Source organism: Chelonia mydas, chromosome 1 (genome assembly GCF_015237465.2).
Source record: "Chelonia mydas isolate rCheMyd1 chromosome 1, rCheMyd1.pri.v2, whole genome shotgun sequence".
Lineage (NCBI taxonomy): Eukaryota > Metazoa > Chordata > Testudines > Cheloniidae > Chelonia > Chelonia mydas.
The window spans coordinates 171,560,934-171,576,031 of NC_057849.1; the positions used below are offsets into that span (position 1 = coordinate 171,560,934).

The window sequence follows — 15,098 nt, forward strand, 5'->3', positions numbered from 1 at the left end:
CTCTTCCTGTTCCCACTTCAGTTTCAAAAGGGAAACAAATATTACAAAAATTATAGTATTTTGAGTACACACCAGCACTTCAGAAGAAAAGTCTTTTCTTCAACATCCTTGCTGCAATGTCTCATTAGTTGCCACTTGTCATAAATATAAATGGAAGGGTAAACACCTTTAAAATCCCTCCTGGCCAGAGGAAAAACCCTTTCACCTGTAAAGGGTTAAGAAGCTAGGATAACCTCGCTGGCACCTGACCAAAATGACCAATGAGGAGACAAGATACTTTCAAAGCTGGAGTGGGGGAGAAAAAAGGTTCTCTCTGTCTGTGTGATGCTTTTGCCGGGAACAGAAAGGAATGGAGTCTTAGAACTTAGTAAGTAATCTAGCTAGATATGCTTTAGATTCTGTTTTGTTTAAATGGCTGAGAAAATAAGCTGTGCTGAATGGAATGTATATTCCTGTTTTTGTGTCTTTTTGTAACTTAAGGTTTTGCCTAGAGGGATTCTCTATGTTTTGAATCTGATTACCCTGTAAGGTATTTACCATCCTGATTTTACAGAGGTGATTCTTTTACTTTTTCTTCTATTAAAATTCTTTCAAGAACCTGATTGCTTTTTTCATTGTTCTTAAGATCCAAAGGTTTGGGTCTGTGTTCACCTATGCAAATTGGTGAGGATTTTTATCAAGCCTTCCCCAGGAAACGGGGTGTAGGGTTTGGGGAGGATTTTGGGGGGGAAAGACGTTTCCAAGCGGGGTCTTTCCCTGTTATATATCCCTTAGACACTTGGTGGTGGCAGCAATAAAGTCCAAGGGCAAAAGGTAAAATAGTTTGTACCTTGGGGAAGTTTTAACCTAAGCTGGTAAAAATAAGCTTAGGGGGTTTTCATGCAGGTCCCCACATCGGTACCCTAGAGTTCAGAGTGGGGAAGGAACCTTGACACCACTACATTATATTTAAGAATCACAGAACTATTTCCATATTTCAAAAGAAAAAGACCAATCTCATACAAACAATTAGGGCCTGATCCAGAGTCCATTGAAGTTATTGGAAAAGCTCCCATTGATTTCAATGGACTTTTGTCCTTAATGAAAATAGAGATGAATTTTCTCTACAAAATTTGATCCATGCAATCTGTATTGTAAACAAAAAGGCTATCTTGTGATGATGAACTTTGAGCTTCTGCCTACATAGAACCTGATTCAAAGCCCACTATAGTCAATGGAAAAACTCCCTTAACTTAAATGGGTTTTGGATCAGGCTCATAGACTGCATACAGGATGTAACCCCTGTAGGTTCCTATGAAAATAAAAATTAAAGGGAGGCAGAATTAAACATATTTTGTGTGAATCACACTTTCTCTAACCACGGGTCTATGATGCTGCATTTTAAAATAAGAGAAATGAGTTAACGCTAGTGTGGGTGGAAGGTTAGCTTGCACCTTAAAAAAGGAGTGTCTTCTATAGTAAAAGAGAGCTAAGAGCTAGGGTGATAAACTTTGTGGCAAAGCATGAAGGATCACTGCAACCTACCTCATCACTTATTTTTATTGGGCTAACAGGCCCCAGTCAGGATCACCTCCGCTGTACTATCCACTCCTGCCTGCTTGTGGATCCCCAGGCCCTTGGAGAGACCTCTGAACCGGCAAAACAGCTGTAAGCCACTGATTGCTTACCCACCCTGTTTCCACAAGTGGAGGGGAGAACAGTTACAGTCCTTAATAAAGATGCCATCCTAATGTTTTACAGAGTTTGACTGTTGTACAAACTCTTCATGTGGCTGGAGTCTGGGGGATTGACTTAGGGGAGCTCTCTGGGGGCAGAGAAGGAGGAGAATAAAGAATATTTTTAGGTGTTTTATTTCATGCTCTAACAGGAGTGTATTTACGAGCTGAGAATTGGGAAATAAATGTAGCTGTTAGAATTTTTAAAAATGACCATGCAACCATTTTAATTTGCTAGATATCCCAGACTGTGCTTTTCAGGGGCTTTTGTGAAATGTGAATAACCTTTTCTGATACTATGTTACATTCAAAACAGGAGCTAGCTTCCCATGGACCATGACAATTTGGATTTTGGAAACTAATAAACGGTCAGTTAAAAGCAGCAGTAATGATATCGCCAGTCAAGAAGATATGACAGGTGTGTCTAGTAATAAGCTCTTTCCTGTTTGAAAAAGAAAATGAAAAGTGCCTTTGCTTTCAAGAAAGGGTTTTCTGCATAAGACACACAGAATAGCTTACCCAAGCTCCATGTTGAGCAGATGGAAGGAATAATAACACTAAAGCTATGAGAAGGTGTCCCTACGGGGTGGGTCAGCTGGAAGGTCCGGTTCATTATCTGTTGAAATGTAAATTTTATGTTGCCATGGGGGGAAGGGGAAAATGGATTACGCCTTTGTTTAAAAAGACAGGACCCCATGTTTCCTATACTTCAGCAGCAATGAAGTTTGCTGAAGCCTTCGCTCCCTACTACAGAATCAGGAATCAGCATCTAAGCTTTCATCTAAGAGAAATTAAATTACTAGCCCTTCTGGCTGTGAAGAAAGATTCCAAAATGTGAATCAAATATTAACTGATTAAGTCTTGATTCTCCCTACTCTGAAAACAGGCAGCTTGAAACAGTAGGCCTGATTTTCAATTACGTTAAAGCCTCTTTATGATGCTGTGGCAGTGTAAAGGGGCCCCAAAGGGGGAGGAAATGGCCCCCATGCAAACCTCCCCTGTTTGCTGTTTTGAACTGGCATAAAGGTTCTACAATGCCCTAGTCTCAGCCCTCTGTGTAGGGAGCAGATTGGCTATACCTCCAACATACCCCCAGAGTCCACTCCTTTGTACTTTGGCTATTCTCTGCTTCCAGGGCTCCAAAAATCCTTGTTTTACAGGTGGGGGAGGTGAGATGGAGAGTGATTTGATATCTTGCCCATGGTCATACGATGAGTCAGAATAGGACTTTGGGCCTCTTGTCTCTCAATCCCAGTCCCTGTCCACTAGCCTACACTCCCCCATTTAGAAGGAAAAATGTGGTGGGGATTGTTCCAGCTCCTGCTGTAACTTACCGTATGATGTCTGATGGGTGCTGATGAACCATAAATTAATGACTGATCCTGAATTGTTCTGGGCAGTAAATCTGTTTTACTGAATCTATTTGCCTTTTTACTCATGCTGTTTAGTATGAATTTATCCCTCGTGGCAAAAGTAAGATTAATAAATAAATTGTATTGGTAGGATTAAACGTCAGCTCTGAATTTCCTTGAATTCTGAGGGTTTAAATCAAAGGTTATTTTAACAGAAGGTTTTTGGTCTAATCACTTGTGGCATTTCTGAGTCAATTAACTTTTTATTCTTCCAAGAAGGCCATGTCCATAAAGAATATTCGTTATGTCCCTGTGTCCTGCAGTATTTGGTGGAAGACCCTAGAAATACTACAGCAGTACAGTTGTAACATTGCAACTGCACCATTGTAGCACTGTATTGTAGACACTACAGCAGTGGAAGGGGTTCTTCTGTCACAGTTGTAAATCCACTTCTCCAAGAAGTAGAAGCTAGGTTGATGAACGAATTCTTCCATTGACCTAGCATTGTGTAGACTGCGGCTTAGATTGATTTAATTACATTGCATAGACCAGGGATCTGCAACCTTTGGCATGTGGCCCGCCACATCCCTCAGCCTGCGCTGCTTCCCGCAGCCCCCATTGGCCTGGAGTGGTGAACCGCGGCCAGTGGGAGCTGCAATCGGCCAAATTTGTGGACGCGGCAGGTAAACAAACCAGCTCGGCCCACCAGGGGGCTTACCAGGGGGCTTACCCTGGCGGGCCACGTGCCAAAGGTTGCCAATCCCTGGCATAGACCATGAAAAATTTTACAGCCCTGAGCAATACAGTTAAGATGACCTAACTTTGTAGTAAAAACAACGAGGGGTACCTTAGAGACTAACAAATTTATTTGGGCATACGCTTTCATGGGCTAAAACCCACTTCATCAGATGCATGCAGTGGAAAATACAGTGGGCAGGTATATATACATGGTACATGAAAAGATGGGAGTTTCCTTACCAAGTGGGGAGTCAGTGCTAACGAGAAAATTCAATTAAAGTGGAAGTGGGCTATTCTCAACGGTAGAATACCAAGGGAGGAAAATCATTTTTGTAGTAGTAATGAGGCCAATGAATCAGGGTGGCCCATTTCAAACAATTGATAAGAAGGTGTGAGTAACACTACGGGGAAATTAGTAGGGGGAAATTAGTTTTGGTAGTGACCCATCCACTTCCAGTCTTTATTCAGGCCTAATTTGATGGTGTCCAGTTTGCAAATTAATTCCAGTTCTGCAGTTTCTTGTTGGAGTCTGTTTTTGAAGGTTTTTTTGTTGAAGAATTTCCACTTTTAAGTCTGTTATTAAGTGTCCAGGGTGATTGGAGTGTTTTCCGACTGGTTTTTGAATGTTATAATTCTTGACGTCTGATTTGTGTCTGTTTGTTCTTTTGCGTACAGGCTGTCTGGTTTGGCCAATGCACATGGCAGAGGGGCATTGCTGGCACATGATGGCATATATCACATTGGTAGATGTACAGGTGAACGAGCCCCTGATGGTATGGCTGATGTGGTTAGGTCCTATGATGGTGTCCCTTGAATAGATATGCGGACACAGTTGGCAACAGGATTTGTTGCAGGGATAGGTTCCTGGGTTAGTGTTTTTGTTGTGTGGTGTGTAGTTGCTGGTGAGTATTTGCTTCAGGTTGGTTGTCTGTAAATGAGGACTGGCCTGTCTCCCAACTTTGTAGTGTAGACCAGCCTTATGTGTGAATGAGAGTAGAGTTGCAGCAAAATAAGATGAGGACAGTTAGCTGCATTCACAGAGACAATTGTATCTTAAGTCATTTGGGGTACATAAGGCCAGGTGTGGGGGAAAAGAAGCCTTTCCTTCTCCCCAGCCTTTGTGCAGGGTTTGTGCACCATCCTGATTGTTGTGCTTCCAAGACTTGACCTTACAAGGCGTTGAGTGTTCAAATCACATTGAAGTGGGAATGGAGGTTGATCAGCACCTGAAAGAATGCTGAGTTCATTGCAGGAGCGATCCCTCGTGCCATTGCCAGTGCAGAGCTCCCAAAAAAGAGAGGGGCCATATCTTGGGGAGGGCAGAGGGAGCACGCATTCTACCCGATAGCAGTGCCTCTGTTTTGCAGGCTCCTCCACTGTAAATTCAGCCCTGTGCAGAAGGCCAGAACAACATCCATGTAACTAAAATATTTTAAAATAAGAGGGAAATTTACAAATTATCAAGAAAAAAGTGGGGATATTTTAAGTTTATGTAACTCTGAGCACCACACTTTGAGCTATCGATTTTTTTAAGGAATACCCCTTATAATTAATGGAAAGCTGTAAATATAGGGTGAAATCCTGCCATCACTGGAATCAAGAGCAAGACATTCATTGACTTCAATGGGGCCAGGATTCCACTCATGGTCTACTGATATGGTCATGCAAGTAATCCACCAGTGCCCTCAAAGAGTTAAATAGCCAAAAAAGAGAGAGAGCCCTGATAATGCACAGTAAGGTCATGTGTAGTAATTTCTAGGGATGTGGAAGGGAGAGTGTAACGTGCTCTAAAACCCAGAAGAAAGGATCCAGAACTCCTGTGCTGAGTCTAAAGCTTGAACCTGAACAAGTCACATCATCTGACAGTCACAAGTGCTCCTTGTTAGCATTTTCATCAGGATATAAGAAGGTCTGGAGACTTTCTTTCTCAGAGGGAGCTAAGGGGTGGGGACAGACGCCAACTTTCATGGTTACCCTAGAACAGTGGTTCTCAAACTTGTTCCGCTGCTTGTGCAGGGAAAGCCCCTGGTAGGCCAGGCCGGTTTGTTTACCTGCCGTGTCCGCAGGTTGGGCCGATCGCGGCTCCCAGTGGCGGCGGTTCACTGCTCCAGGCCAATGAGAGCTGCAGGAAGCGGTGCGGGCCAAGGGATGTATTGGCCGCCGCTTCCCTCAGCCCCCATTGGCCTGGAGCAGTGAACCGCGGCCAGTGGGAGCTGCGATCGGCTGCACCTGTGGACGCGGCAGGTAAACAAACCGGCCCGGCCCGCCAGGGGCTTTCCCTGCACAAACGGCGGAACAAGTTTGGGAACCACTGCCCTAGAAACATCCAAACTTGCATGGGGCAGAGTTTAGATTTAGGATTATCTTCTGTTATTGTTATGAATCATCACTAAAACCCCATCCTATGACGTTTGAGCTATATACAGTATGTTTGTTTGTATTCTGTTCAGAGCAGTGGGGGAACTTCAGCTGCTTGTAGGATGGTTAAAGGGATGACACAAAAACCTCTCACAATAACCTCTGAAAACCTAAATAATTGTGATTTGAAAATTGATATGACACCTTCTACAGAAGAGGGTCCTAAACTCAAAGCAAAGACCAGAGTCACAAAGGATGAGAAATTATGTATTAAAGGAAAATCACAAATGATGGCAGCTGTCAAGACAATTGTTCAGTACCTCATATTTACTTTGGCACTTATTGTGGTAATGGAGAACTTCACTATGAACAACTCACTGTAAAATCATCCAGGAACTAGACAGGTTTTGTGAAATGCACTTGCACTCCTGAACAATGCTTTGTGTGGAGGTCTCAAATATATCAAACCCAGTAGCTAATATGCCTTGTACAAAGTTGATGGAGCTCTTGTTTCACAGGAGATGGAGAAATTGCACTTAGGATAAACCCACAAGCCTGTTTGTAGGAACTTCTAAACCTGAAGAAATAACAAAGGCCAGGCAGGAAAGAAATAAGTCAAAAAATGGTGGAAATAAATAAAAGGCTGCCTGCTGAGCAGGTTACAATAGTGTTGCTTTGTCAGTCTCCTGTGAAGGAACGGGTTTTCATGTCAGGTCAGGGGTGAAGGAGGAGAAGAAGGCTGTAGTGTTGATCTGACTTTCTTCCCAGGAGGATCAATGTGTCACCTTGATTTAAAATTAACACCATTTGGGAAGCTTAACTTCTAAGCTACACAGTACTTTATACTAATCAAAATATGTGAAGAAAATGAACACAAAGGCTTTAGTTCCCCTCAAGGGAGACACTTTTTGGAGTTGTTTCCACTTGATTTAGTTTTTAAACGAGTAAGGTTATAATTGGTAATTAAGCTGGCTGTATTTTGGGTATACAAATTAAGATGAAATGTGGAGTTGCTGCTTCTGAGGGGGAAAGGAGAGTAAATATATGGGAAGCAAATGAGGATAATATGACACAACTCAGTTTCATTAACATTCAGTATTCAAGTCACGCAGCCTCTACTTTATGTTAACACTACATTTGCTGAACTTTGTGTTTAGATTACATCAAATTCAGTAACAAGGCTGTAGAAAATGCAGAGTTTTCATACATATCTGCAATTAGACCCTAAAAATGAGATGGACTCAAGCCTCAATTATAACCTAAAGTTTAGAGATGAGCCAAAGTCATGAAGCTCAGATCTAGATGAAGATCCAAATTTCCCCAAAGTCTGGAGGACATCTGAAAAGTACAGAATAATCTCAGATATCACTGTTCCTTTGCCTTATACCAGGCAGAAATTTGCATTGTAGAGAAACATGTCTGAAAACGATAAATAGTTTATATGCATGCCCCGCTTACGAAGATGGTCATGCATCTTTCACATGAAGACCCTGGCAGGTCTAAAATATTTCAAGTCCTTCCACAGGGCCTGTTTCTGTTGGTCATTGTTTAATGCCTGTACACTCTCAGATGGTGTCTCTCCCAGATCCAGGCTGTCGTTTTATGCAGCTTTGAGTTCTTTGTTTTCTTAGTTCTTTGAACCACCAGACCAAAGCATTCTCTGTGCTTGGTTGCGGGAGAGGGGGTGAGGAGTTTAAAAAGACATGTTACTTACATTGTTTCAGTATTGAGGATTTGCATTAATTACCCCCTAACGTTTTTAGTTCCTGCAGGAAGCATTGTTTATCTTACCCATTTAGCCAGGAGTATAATCACTAACAAGCCCTTATAGATACATAGACCATTTATAAAGTTAATATAATAGTCTTTGAATATTCCATGATTACATAGCTTTTGTCACAGCATCGTTCTGTGGTTCGTAAAAGGTGGCCTCACAGGATGGAGTTAAATCTAATGGTATGTAATAACTGAATTGCAAAAACAGGTATATGGTCAGGTTTACGTTTCAGATTACAAATTGATTAGGGGAGAATGTTTTGGTTTGACCATCAGAAATTGGATGACAATTATTTGCTGTTTAAACTTTCAGTTGTTATTATTTATGAATACAGATATGAAGTAAGTAATAGTGTGATGTTGTTATGTGTAAAGTAAGAACCACCTTCTTTTCTTCTTAGTTGATATGATTTTTGCAGAATTTACACTGCCAAATGGCATATTGCTCTGTATGCAATGGGGATGTAGGACTATTGTCAGTGAATGGGAGATAATTGTGGTTACTGACAATGTCTTTATGCCTTGAACTGTGTAACATATAGGAATAGCAGTTGTTGGGATTATGGTGCATAACTGTCTTGAACTGGTAACACGGATAATTTGCCATGGACATCATAGGAAGTATAAAATGTATGAAAAAATACAAGTCATGAAAAGTTAACTTTACACATTTGTTACTAATTGTTTTATTCTCACAATTATAGGGGAAAGTGATTTTGTGCACTGCCCTTATAGTATTGTGCTGTGATTGTGAAGCACCTCATTTGAGTAAGGGACTCAAATTTTCCACTCACGTCAACATGGAGCGTAACTGTGACATCAGATAGCTGCAATTCTGTTGCTACAACAAGCTAAGGCTGTAGTCAGCACGGCACCGGAAAAGGTATTTTGGCTCTGTGGATGTGAAGAGTCTGACCAATATTGGAGGTCTCGAAAAATGTAGCAACGGCGGAGGAGGACATTGAACCAGCCATTGCTGAGGACATCCTTATTCCCCTAGACAGAGATAGGTACATAGAGGTCTTGCTAAAGATGAAGATATATTTTATGAAAACTTAGTCTTTGCCCATTTTTAACACACTTATAATGTGGTATATGGACCTTTAAAGCCAAAGGGAGAAGTCTCAGGAGCCAGGCTGCTCGCTCCAGGAATTCTGCAGCAGACAGAAATCTAGGAAATGACTGACAAATGTTATGAGAAGATAAGTGGTACCAGGGTAACAGCTGGGGTCTAGAAAAACCCAAGGCAATTGCTCTCTTTAGGGCCTGGAACCAGGAAGGCGCCTTGTCATGTAGAGTGGGGCAGAGCTCCCCCTCAGCTAATCAGGACAAGTTCTGGAAAGAAGAACAGCTAAGGTTCCATCTCTTCCCTACTAGGAGGGAGACACATGTAGGAAGAGGGCTGCCTGCCAACCTCTTCCAGGCCAGAGAGAATAACATGGAGCTGTTTGACTCTGCCTCCAAACTGTGTAGTGTTGGAGAAACAGCAGAGATGCATGGGGAGAAAGGAATATTTGGTTGTGGAGATTTTGTTTCAGCTAGGAGAAGCTGGCTCAGTGTCATAGCCTGTTCATTTTAAAAACGGGCCTTCGGGTCAAAGATTTCTTCAGCATGAACCATAGATGCTGGAACTAGGGGGACTGGGGATGCTACTGCACCCCCTGGCTTGAAGTGGTTTCCATCATATATAGGGTTTACGGTTTGGTTCAATGGCTCTCAGCACCCCTACTATGCAAATTGTTCCAGCATCCTGGCATGAACATGTCAATTTCATTGATGAATAGTGTGTGTTACGTATGTTGCGTTATCTTCATTCTCTGTGATGTACCCTTTCCAAATGGTGATTCTAGGTAGCAGAACTTTGACCATTTCCAGGATAGCTATATATATTTTTCCTTGTGAACAGTAATGGGTCCTGAGTCTTCATTGCCCTGCACCTTGTGTAGTCATCAGCACCAGTGCAAAACGGGTGTGAAATACTGTCCGAGTAGAATAGTAGTATTTTGCACCCACTTTTCACTGCTAGAAATGATTACATCTGGTACAGGGCCGCGTAGGATGGTGATTTTAGCACTCACTCTGTTGAGCTATCCTCTGCTTATTAATTTTCACAATGATAAATATCAAAGTACGCCATGATAATTTATGAAGCAATTTGCAAACACCATTAAAGTTAATAACAGGAAGTTGGTGCATTAATAACCAGGGGAGGTCCCCTCTATGTGGCTCTCTGTAGATGTGATGGAAATGAGAACTGCCTTTGATAGACTGACCGCCATACAAAAAGTGTGTGCATGTATTTCACTGTATTACCCAGTGTGCTTCAATTTTTCCTATTGTCTGAGTTGCAGTTCACTGGACAATACCTGTTTGAGCACTTGGTCACTGTGCCTATGGCTCTTGCTCCAAAAAGGGGAGGGATTTGAAGGTATATTTAATTGCATACACCTTGAGAAGTGTTGCCTAATTTGAAGCATCATTAAAATGGTGCATTAAGAGAGATGGAGAATTGTAGGCAGCTACTTCTAAAGAAACACACCGTACATTAAGTTCCTACAGGGGAATCAAATGGCTCCCACAAGATGCACTCTACACCAGGCTCCAGAATCACCCTGCAGCTTTGTGTAAAGAACTTTGTGTAGTTTACATGGTTTAACACTGTAGTGGTAGTTCTTGAATAGCTGTATTTCATTCACTGCATGAGGTCTCTGCAGTTGCTTAGCTGTCTAGGCGATGGTCAGCTGAAAGTATTTGGATAAGGAAACTTTACAGTAAGCAAGTTAGTGATGGGCTTCCACTTGCCCAATGGTAAGTAGTTCAACAGACACCTGGCTCAGAACACTATTAATTGGGTCCGTCCAGGATGAATGTCAGGGCTTATGAATGACATCCTGCTTACTCCACAAGCAGTGAGATGAGCTACCCAAAACTAAAGTAGATAGTAGGTATGTGGCTGAGAGCAATGGGTGGTTAGGACATCCCTCCCCAGAGTGGCCATCTGGGATCTATGCGGGTCGCATTGTAGCCTCAGCTGAATGGGGAAGATCAGGGCAGCATACTTTAGAGTTGCAAGCATGGTTTGTAATCATAACTATTACACTAAAAGATCTAGGCCCCGGTGTTTAAAGAACAGTTTTCACCCTTTTAACACCTTTTTTTGTCTTAGGTGATCCTAGAGGGAGATTGTTAAAATGGAGACATAATTTCCATAGCACTATGATGTCACACACTAGACTGTGATATCACTGTTGGCTACAGTAGAACAAAAGTCTGGAATATGCTTGAGGGAGACCTTAATGGAACACAAATAGTTTTGATACTATCAAAGGTAACAGAAAAATACTGACTAAACTACTACATTGTCTATGAATATTGTTTTTCCCAAGTTTTCTCCTGTGTGATATTTTCTCTTTATGACCTTCCCACCCTTCAACTAAAGATTGAGTTCACTATGGTATCTACTGTGATTTCCTCAGTCCTTATCAACTGGGAGATACAGTGCATCCTAAGAGCTCTATCACCTTCAAACTGTGAAAGTTAGCACAGTGAAACTAGTGGGGTTCCGTTCAGATTGCTCTGTCATAGGGGTCTGGGGTTTGGTCCACTAAAACTGGCAGGCATGTGACCCACCCATTCCACATTTGTTTGAGACCCATAAGAAAATTTCACAGATCTCACAATACTCAGGGAGACAAGAGTATTTGTATGGAGGTGCACTACCTTGGGATTAATCTCCGGGCCCCTCTCCCACCATGACAGCGTGGCTCCCTCAGGAGATGGGCTGCACACCAACTGCTGGAGCCTCCTCTCCCCATTCGGGCACATTCCAATGTAAGCAGCATGAGAGTCAGCATTATCTCACCCGGCAAATTCTTCTCTGCTATGAAGGGGGGTGATGCTGAGAAGAGCAGTCCTCTCTCTCTACACCTCACCCACTCACAGCCCCCACTCCTGTATCTGGACTCCAAGTCCACAATGTATCTGCAGCAGAGCTTCCACAGGATCTGGAGAAGGGGAGACCATTTGCTTCTCCCCTCCTACTACACATCCCATTTGTACTTTCTTTGGGAGCCCTCCACTAATCCAAATGGAGGTGATATTCAGGCCCTAAGTATCTCAATGCCAGACTTTCACTTTCCAAAAAGGTGACTCAAAATATTTTTAAAGTGTTATTTTGGATTAAAGAAGAACCAGACATGATGCTCATTAAATGGACCCAGCAGGCATTTGAAATGAAATAGGATTAGTTCCCTATCCTGCTGAGTTGTTTTCAAGTACCCGGAATGGATTAACAAAACAGGGTGGCTCTTTCTGAATTTAATTTAGGGCTGCCAGTCAGTACTTTTTCCTGATTTTGCTGGCCAAAACTTTTAATGAACCCATCAATGGAAACTAGGCCATTGTCAACAATAAGCCTAATACTTTCTGACAGTCTTTAAAGATTAAGGCTCAGCTTGCACATACATTGATGTGTCATTTTAGCTTTAACTAAGTAAGAAGCAGAGCTAAACACAGTCTTTACTTTTCATTTAGTTCAACATAGAAAACACATGCATTCAGCAGTCGAACATGGCACTGTCTGTGGCTTTTACAGAATGAAAAAGTGGTACTATATGAAGATGGCTAGAAATCTAGCATGGTTTCGTTTAGAAATGTTGGAGTATGTATTTATTCAGATCATCTCTGTGCCCCTTAGGGTTCCCAACAAGCTAACATATTTTATAGAAACTGTCCATCTTCATGAGGCATCTCTCTCTCAATCTCCATTGGGAAAGGAGTACTAGTGGCACCTTAGAGACTAACCAATTTATTTGAGCATAAGCTTTCCTGAGCTACTGCTCACTTCATCGGATGCATCGAAAGCTTATGCTCAAATAAACTGGTTAGTCTCTAAGGTGCCACTAGTACTCCTTTTCTTTTTGCGAATACAGACTAACACGGCTGTTACTCTGAAACCTGTCAATCTCCATTGCCTACTGCAGCTCAGCATTGAAACTGTGCTTCCTCACAGTGGTATCTGGTAATACTGTACTGTTCAGAGCAACTGCCTCTGTATTTCTCCTCAGTGGTCCAGCAAAGGCACCCATTCTCAGGCTTCCAACTCCACAGCTGGTGCCTTTCTTGGGTGCAGACCCTCATCCTTCTCCCTTCTGAGCAGGATATTTCCAGGCTACACAGTTCCCTGGCTTCACTGTGATATTCCCAGGAGAGACAGGCTGCTTAAGCACACCTTCTTGCTTCTCTTCAGAGACTGATAACAGAGTGATTGTCAACAGTTATAAGCTACCACACAGCTCTTTCCATGCAAGCCTATTTTATTCTTAAGGTAAAAGCACTACAAAGAAAGCATATTAAAAACAATGAAAGAACCTAGATGCATGCTAATAAGCTTACCAGACACCATTCCAACTCTAACATGGACTCTGGAAGGAGAAGTCCTTCAATACCCCACCTACAGGGTTTCCTTTGTGCTCACAAGTCCATCACAGCTCCAGCCCAGAACAAGCACACAGTCTTATGGGGTTTCAGTAGGCCAAAATGTTCCAACCCTTCCCTAAGGATTGGGGCCCTCCGGTGATCAGAAGTCCTGTCAATTTGCTGGATCAGGAAGAAGGCCCTGAGCCAGTTTAAAACCCAGCTATTTATTCAGAAGTCCATTCTTGGTCTGTTGGTCTCTGGAGAATCCAATTTGAATCAATATATGCGCACCTCTTCGTGGGGATGGCTTCAAAGGGTTGGTAAAGGAGGAAGTACATTAGCATCACTCTCCTCCTAGAGAAGATACATATAATTCCACAATAACACCCACAATGACATTTTTAATACAATGGACTGCCAAAGTCATTAACTCTAATTCAATCAGGTTTAATTTAATAGAATAAAGTTTATCTAAATTTCAGGAGGTTTGTCTAGGATATTGTCAGTCTGTCACACTGTGATATGGCACAAGCGCTGACTCCTGGTGCTACAGGAGGACTGCATATATAAACAATAAGCCATGATGCTAGCAGTCAGAACTAGCGTCACAGTGCTCTGTGAGTGCACTTTGACTCATGCACATATACCGTGATGCCAGTACTAGCCCCACAATGACCTCCTGCCCTTCAATACTAGACACAGTGGAGGATCAGAATAACTGAACTGTTGGTGTGATATCAAGGATCTAGAGTAGTACTAGTTTAAATAAGGACATGTGAAGGATGTGGTTCTCTTTCTACAGGGTAAACAAATTAAAGCATGTTTAGTAAGTGTTAAGATGTTTTGGGTTGTTTATGTCTCTGTTGTTTTTTCTTTAGGAAAAGATGAAATAATTACAATGGAACAGATGAGCCCCTGCTGATACCATGTCAATGTGCACAAGAGCATATAAGGAGCCAAGAGCACACTAACATCAGAACTACATTAAAGCTTTGAAGCCTGTCACATGAAGCAGTTTTATAAAAACAGACACAGTCTACTTTATATTCTGTTGGTGCAGCTTGTGTTATCAGTTGTCTAGGTAAGTGCAGAGCATTTGCTAAGAGCCTAGACATCCACATACTTCAGCAGTGGCGCATCTGTCTGAATGCTCTTTCAGACTTGTATGTGGTTTTCAGGGGAATTCTGCACATAAAAGAAAAAAAGTCTTTCAGATGTTTATCATGGAAAGACACTGGTATGTCATTAAACCTTCCTTGCTCGTTAAAATGGACATGTGTCTAGTTTTCCATTTTCAGGCTGAAGGGAGAGGATTTGCCTTTGGTTCACATAGCTCTTTCGGATCTCTGAAAGGGCACTCCAGTTTCATAATGCTATAAATGAAAGGTTGTGTGTCTTTTAATTTAGCTCTACCATGTTGTTGTTGCTGTTATAATTTATTTGTATTACAATAGCACTTAGGGGCTCCCAATCAGAGATCAGGGCTCCATTGTGTTAAGTACTGTATACACAAGTGATAAAAAGACTAGAGTTTACGATGCAGGTTTACAATAAGACACAACAGGTAGACGAAATGGACAAATGGGAATGTTGGGAGGTCAAAGTATGAGTAAAATTAGCATGTTATACTAAGCAGTAGTCTCAGGTCACTATTGCCCAGTCATCATCTGACAGTGTTCTGTAGGCAGCATGGCAGAAATAAGACTATGGGAGGAATTTAAAGAGGACAAAAAATGGCTTT

The 15,098-nt window shown here is 42.0% G+C and overlaps 1 long non-coding RNA gene across 2 annotated transcripts; it reads left to right on the forward strand.

The window, feature by feature from the left end:
* Positions 1–327: 327 nt before the first annotated feature.
* On the forward strand, positions 328–14,602 carry LOC122462169. 2 transcript variants are annotated; one of them, XR_006284569.1, is made up of 5 exons: positions 328–367; positions 1,554–1,647; positions 2,032–2,133; positions 11,106–11,267; positions 14,236–14,602. It is a non-coding gene; the product is annotated as an uncharacterized LOC122462169 (long non-coding RNA). The 2 variants fall into 2 exon arrangements; XR_006284570.1 differs by lacking the exon at positions 1,554–1,647.
* The last annotated feature ends 496 nt before the right edge of the window (positions 14,603–15,098 follow it).